The 7,195-nt window shown below is 40.8% G+C and overlaps 1 protein-coding gene across 1 annotated transcript in view; it reads right to left on the reverse strand.

The window, feature by feature from the left end:
- Positions 1-7,195, reverse strand: part of HOMER1 (homer scaffolding protein 1) — a 192,469-nt gene that overhangs the window by 12,843 nt on the left and 172,431 nt on the right. The gene's annotated exons all lie outside the window — the stretch shown is intronic.

The following is a 7,195-nucleotide window of genomic DNA, read 5'->3' on the forward strand; positions in this document are numbered from 1 at the left end:
CTTCCCAGAACCACCCATCCTAGCCTTTAAACAAGCACAAACATCGCCAACCTCATCACCAGAAGCAAACTTCCTACATCCCGAAACACACCAAATGGATCCAAACCATTCTATGACAAGAAATGTAAAACGTGTCAACATATCTCCACCACTACCACAATAACTACACCCCACAACAGAGCCATCTTACACCTGCACCTCCAGAAATGTAATATATCTCATCCAGTGCACTAAATGCCCTGATGGAAAATATGCAGGAGAAACCAAACAGCTATGCACCCGAATGAATGCACACCAGAAATCTATCAAAGACAAGAATATCCAACTACCTGTGGGGGCACACTTCTCAGAAGAAAACCACTCTCTACAATCTCTCAGTTCTAATCTTCAAAGGGAATTTACAAAACACCTTTTATAGAGGAGCCTATAAGCTTAATTTCAGCAACCTACTGGATACAAAAAATCATGGACTAAATACAGACTTTGGATTTATGACACATTATAATCTGCCTAACATCAGATACCCCAGGTAACCTCCCTACTATTTACCAGCTATATTCTTATAACCAGGTCTACATTCCCCATCCCCCCTCACCTGTCTCTCACCCATTGACTGCCTCAATTCGCATTTTCACTGACTGGCATTCTTGCATGCATACTGGCCTCTAGCTTCAATTCTATTCCATCCAGAAAGAGCACAAACCAACTGCAGACGCTTCTTCAGCCTGATGAAGGGTGTTTGTACCTGATAGATTGCAAAGAAAAATTTTTCCAAATATTTTAGTTAATCTAATAAGATACTGGATTTACACAAAGAACTTTGTCTGCGTATGTCCTTAGACCAACATGGCTACAACCTATACCCCTAATCCATGCTCTGATATTTATTGGTACCAATGATACTTTATTTTGCAAACATGCTGCTTATCAGCTGTATTTCAAATCATAATTGTTACATTAATACAGAGGTTCTCAAACTATGGGTCATGACCCTCCGGCAACTTAAAAGGGGGTTGCAAACTTCTCTTCCCTCCCTAAAAGCGGTGGTGTGGGGAGCAGGGCTGCTGCCGCCAGTGAGCACTCCATGCTGCCGCCACACATTATGCACCACATCCCCATACCCAAGTCTGGCCAGCTGGTCAATGAGTGGGGGGGGCATGGGTGTCCCCAGTGGCCAGCTGGCTGGACTTGGGCGCGGGGAAGTGGTGTGCAACGTGCAGCAGCAGCATGGAGTGCTCAGTGGCAGCATCAGCCCCGCCCCTTGCACCACCACTTCTAGGACGGGAAGATAAGTTTGCAACCCCCTTGTCGCAGTATCAAAAAGTTTGAGAACCCCTGCATTAATGTATTAACAAATTTTAGATAAAACTAAAGCAAGAGAGATAAGTCTAGGTGATGGATCAATGAAATCGAAAGATGCAGAAAAGTCAATCTAGATTGCAAGAACTACAGTAAAGAAGATTTTTGCACCAGCATCAGTGAGACTAGCTGAAATCGCACAGCGACCAATGCTAGATAAGAAGAGGGAGTGGGAAAGGAACTAGAGGACCACATTCTGATAGACTGGCTGGAACCAGTCAACAACAAGTTTTAAAGTCATAGTATGCAATTCTTAACTGAATCCTTAGATGTCTTTATTATATGATTTTAGTTAAACTGAAGTGCTTTGTATTCCATTTAGCTACTGAATATATAAACCAAAGGATGCTATTGGGTTTGTGTAGCATAATATTTAGGAAAGAATTATTTGGGAGTTATAAAGCACTACCTCTCTTTTAGTTGTCTCTCCAAATAAGCTTGCCAAGGATGTTCCAGTCTCCAGATCTTTTTCTTTTCTGACTCAATCCTACAATGAATTTATTGTGCATGCTATTTTTAGATTAACTTCCAACTGCTATTAAATTCCATTTTCCTGTTTCCTATAATTCTGTCAAATTCCTTTTCGGCTGAAAATTTCCATGCTTGGTCTCAGTTCAGAAACAATTGTTTTTCTTCTTTAAATGTTTGAACAAATTGGTTAAAATGGGGTAAACTATGTTTAAAAAAATCCCTGTTACTGACTTTTTCATATATTTTGATCAAGAATATGGAAACATGGTTGAACCGGCCTTGTTCAAACTTGTTTTCCAGGCTGCAATGAGATTCACAGAATAAACCACATTTGAAGTAAATCTATTGAATGGTTTTTACACTGGACATTTAAAACTTTTCCTCTGCATACAGGGTAGAACTTGCTGTTGGAATTAGGAAAAGACAGTTACATCAGCACCTTGCTTTGGTTAGATCAACACCTTAGAACTAAAGGTATTTTAGTTCTGGAGCTGTCTAACATCAGAGTTCGCCTAATACATTGTTCTAAAGTTTAAGCTGGCTCCAGAGCGTAAATGTTGTCATTTCACTTTCAAAAGTCTGTGTTCTACAGTGGACAGGTCTCAACTGTGGTTGTCTGAGTTGTAGGGATAAGTGGAACTTAGCCAAAGATATCTGGGTTCCTGATGTGGCAAAGGAGGGTAATAGTTAATCTTAGATGGCTGCATTCAAGGATTTCGAACCAAACATAATGTTATGGATATCTCACACTACTAGCACTATTTACACTTTTTATTTCTAAAATCATAGAAACACTGCATCCAAAAGGACCTCCAGGGCCACCTAATCCAGCCCCCTAGCACAGATGCAGGATGTTCTATTTCCATCTGTGGCAGTGCACTTTTGGTCCCTGCCACTTTAACGGCAGGAGCAGGCAGCCACCAGGTGCCTGATGAGGGTGGCCATTTTCAAACATAGGCCAGAGAGGCAGCAGTCTGTGTTGAGCAGCCAAGGAGGCAACATTGGGCTGAGCTGCTCCTGGAACACACTGAAGGTAAGGGTGAGGCTATGGGGACAGGAGACCTCATTGGTCCTGGGCATGACCTGAAACTGCACTGGGTAAGGTGGCTTGGTGGGGCTCTTTGTGGCAAGGGAGTTCCCCAGAAATGCCAGGCCAGTTACCTCCCTGGTGAAAGGTGAGGTGGGGCACCCCATAACTCCAGCCCCCAGATCCTAGTGGGTAATCAGGCAAGGAGGTCAGCAGGACCAAAGGGGGTACAGAGTGGGGTAAGGTGCCCAGAGTGAATGAGGGGCAAGGAGCCTAGTTTGGGAAAGGGCATGGAGCCTAGCAAGGGGCATGGAGCCTAGCAAGAGGCAAGGAGCCCAGAGTGTGTGTGTGGGGCAAGGAGCCCAGTATGAGTGAGGGGCAAGAAGCCCAATGAGAAAGGCCAGAGTTAGGCGCCAGGATATGATTACATCTTGGATGCCATCTGTGAGGCATTGGCCATGGTATAGGAGAGGTATGGATAGCACCCTCTGGCACTGGGGCATGTAAAGGGGAGCCTCCCGCATTTACTACCAGTTTATTGTAATAGCAAAGTCATGGCAGAAGAGACTGGGCAGACTGCCCTGTAAACAGGTGGGCAGGCCAGCTTGAGACTCAACCCCAAATGTGCCCCCCTGTCACACCATCCTGCCTTTCAGCTTTATGTGGGCTATATTTTAGTAGAGACATTTTGTTTGTAGACCACCTTCCTCCCATTTGTAATGGGAGAAAATGAGTTGGGTCAGCACTATGATGTGTACTACAAGTCCTGTACACACATGCATGCAGATTAGAGATCAGTGGGCCAGTTTAACAGCTTCTGCTTTAGAATGATGCAATCCCTTAAAAAGTTTAGATGAGGGAAAAACAAATTCAGAAACCTTTACAAAACTCCAGATATTGAATTTTATATTTTATAAATCTATTTTTCTTCATGCTTGTTTTCCTTTAAATTGTTAAATATTATATGTATGCGCATGTGTACACACACACACACACACACACACACACACACACACACACACTTATAATCTCAATTAATATATTATATATCAATTATATAACTGTAGTCATATGATTATATATCAATTGTAGTTTGCCAATCAAAGGCCAGGGCACTGTATAAACGCACCACCAAAAGATAGCTCCTGTTTCAAAAAGCCTGCAGCAACTGGGTGTACTGTTTACTAACTCATTTTTAAGCAGGTTATAGAAGGCATTTTGGATTATATGATACCAGTATATACACTAAATAATTTTATGAATAACTTATAGATGAAATACATTTTAGGAGGATTTTTCAACTGTAACTCTGAGATTCCTCACTTTGAGTGCTGCATTTATCACCATAGCATTGCACTAACACAATTTTTTTCACAGAATATTTCCATATTCTGACATCATTCCAAAAGAGAGCAAACCTTTCACTATAAAGTGAAGCAGATGAAGTATGGCATCCCATACACTTCCAGAGCTCCAAAGTAGCATGAAACACAAGCCTATAAATTCTCTCCATGATCAAATAAAATAAAATTTGCTGTAAGAGATGTTTAGCCAAGCACAAATATCTTAAGTATTAAGTAAATAAAATACAGAACATGACCAGCCAAGTAATTTATTTTCTAATATAGGCTTTTTCAGATTTACTTCCATATGAAAGAATCTGTAGGAGGCAAAATATTACAAAGATTTTTTTCAAGTTAAAAGCAAATTATTTTCATTAAACAGAAATGTGAAGGAAGAAAGTTCAAATCCTTTTTTAATAATAATTAAAAGGGAATCATTCACCCTGAATCTGATGTGCTATAAATACCAAAAACTTTCTTTTATAAGATCTTGTAATTTAACTAATGCTCCTATTTTATAATAGTGTGTTTTACAGATTGGCAATAGCTTGTATATTTCACCAAAACACAGCTTCCCTATTTGATGAAATCTGATGCTGAATAATAAAATCCAAATAACATTCAAGATCACTTCACTTTAGTTTTATAATGCATTTTATGCATGTGGCAAATTTGAAAGGGAAATATAATGTGTGGGACACATGCTTCTAACTATCACAAATGGAAAAGGGCAAATGGAATCATTATAATGAAGTACCTACCCAATAAACACGTTTTTCTTTTTTTCCCCTTTGACAATTTTAATTTTAACTAAAAATCTTGTTACCTTGTTTAAATTATTTTTATCTTCTAAAGTAAAAGCCCATCATAAAATGATATGCAAAACTCCGAAGTGATACTGATTGTTCAGTTAAAAATAATACTAAATATGTATGTAAATATTTAAGTAAATTTCCAAAATGACAGTACCTACTATTCACAGAACAGATACAGAAATGTACCTTTCTGATATGTCTCAACCTAGATATGTGAGGACTTACTTTAGGAATTAAATGTGGGAACAAGGCACGCCACTCAGACAAGGATTTCCAAGATTTACACTTTATTCATGTTTGGGCACAGGGTTTCAATTAGTGCCCATCTCTGCTAGAAATGACGAAATAGTTTTATCACCAGCCAGATCTTGGCTTCTGCCAAAACTGCCAACATTGTTGTTAGTTAACAAAAATAAACTGAGACCACAGAAAAAGGATTCTCTCTAAAGCAGGGCTATCCAACTTCTAAGGAGCTGGGGGCTGCCCACTCTGTGGGCTACACCAGCAGGGGCTGCACATGGACCACAACAGGGCAAGGCACAGACTCCCCGGGCAGCATGTTATATGGACATCCCCCAGCCACACCACACACCCACGTGGGCACTCCTTTCCCTGCACTGCTGCACCTTATGTCCACGTGGCCCCAACCTCACCCTCTGCTTCCCATGCTGTGTTGCATTGCCCCCTGGAGCAGGGACAGGCAGAGGGAGCCCCAAGACTCTGGACTGATGGGGGAGGGACAGATGTGTAGGAGCCTGGGGGCTGCAACTTAATCCCTTAGTCTCCAGACCATTGGTTGGACAGTTCTGATCTAAAGTATATGCAATTTTAATAGAGAAAGAGATGGACACAAGAGATTTAGCAAATGAAAGCTTGGGAAAGACTTGGGGAAAAAATACTGAGATGGCTAAATGGAGAGAAACAGCACCTTCTATATCTGTTTTACAAAAATAGACTTTAACAAAATACTCCACAGATGGTACCTATCTCCAGCTAAGACTGAATACATATCTTCTAACAAATGCAGCGTAGGATGGCACCTTAATACATCATGCTGGAGATGCTGAGGAGAAAGAGGCTTCTTTCACATTTGTGGTAGTTGTGCCCAGAGGTGCAAATATTCTGGGAGGAAGTGACCAGAGCGATAACTACTGTGGTGAGTGATAACATCCCTTTGGACCTACTGGATTATCTACTGAATGCCCCAGTAAAGGAAGTTTTAGTTTGTGCACAAAATTACTGAATCATATAATTATTAATATATTCATTATATAAATAATACCCGATAAATTATAAGAGTTGCTGTATATTTTCTTTTTAAAGATGTAGCAAATTCAACTTTACAGAATTTCTTTGTATTACTCTTGCACTGGAATTTTGTTTCTACAGTTGCCTGAGTAACAAACGTTTAAAAAAAGACCTAGACAGAGACCAACAACTCGTATTTAGTTAGTTATTCATTAGATTGAAGACTACTGAACTGTCAGGATAACAATTTTCACATGGGTTTTAACTTAAATAGACTTTGAGAAGTAAAATGGTGGATATCCCATTTCCAATTTCCTAATGGGTCCAACTCCAAAAACATTTACAAAATGTTTACCTGAGAAAAATGCTCCATGGCAGCAAGTGTGCTAAGGGGGCCTGTGGAAAGCAACTAGAACCCAAATGGGAAAAGCAGTAGCTAATGCACGGATACAGTCAGAATATGCAATAATGCAAAACAAATTCTATGCAGCTTCTACTAGAGTGCCTTCCATGGAGCTCCAGTTGCAACCTAAAACTGATTTCTCCTTAAAAAAGAGAACTCTAGGGCAGATTTCATAGACATTGGGGCTGCAAGGGATCTCAGAAGATCATCAAGTCCAGCCCCCTGCCTGAAGGGCTGGAAGTCAGCTGGGGTCATAGAATCCCAGCAAGATAAGCATCCAATTTACTCTTGAAGGTGTTCAATGTAGGTGCTTGAACCACCTCTGATGGCAGGCTGTTCCAGACTTTGGGGTCAGACAGTAAAGAAATTCTTATCATAGAATCAATGAGTCGGAAGGGACCTAGACTGATCATCTAGTCCAACCTCCTGCCATGGGCAGGAAGGAGCCCTGGGGGTGGCAGGGGTCATAAGACCTCAGCCAGGTGCCTATCCAGTCTCCTCTTGAAGATTTCCAGGGAAGGTGAGAGCA

Source organism: Gavialis gangeticus, unplaced genomic scaffold (assembly GCF_001723915.1).
Source record: "Gavialis gangeticus isolate Ggan-Ray unplaced genomic scaffold, GavGan_comp1, whole genome shotgun sequence".
Classification (NCBI taxonomy): Eukaryota; Metazoa; Chordata; order Crocodylia; family Gavialidae; genus Gavialis; species Gavialis gangeticus.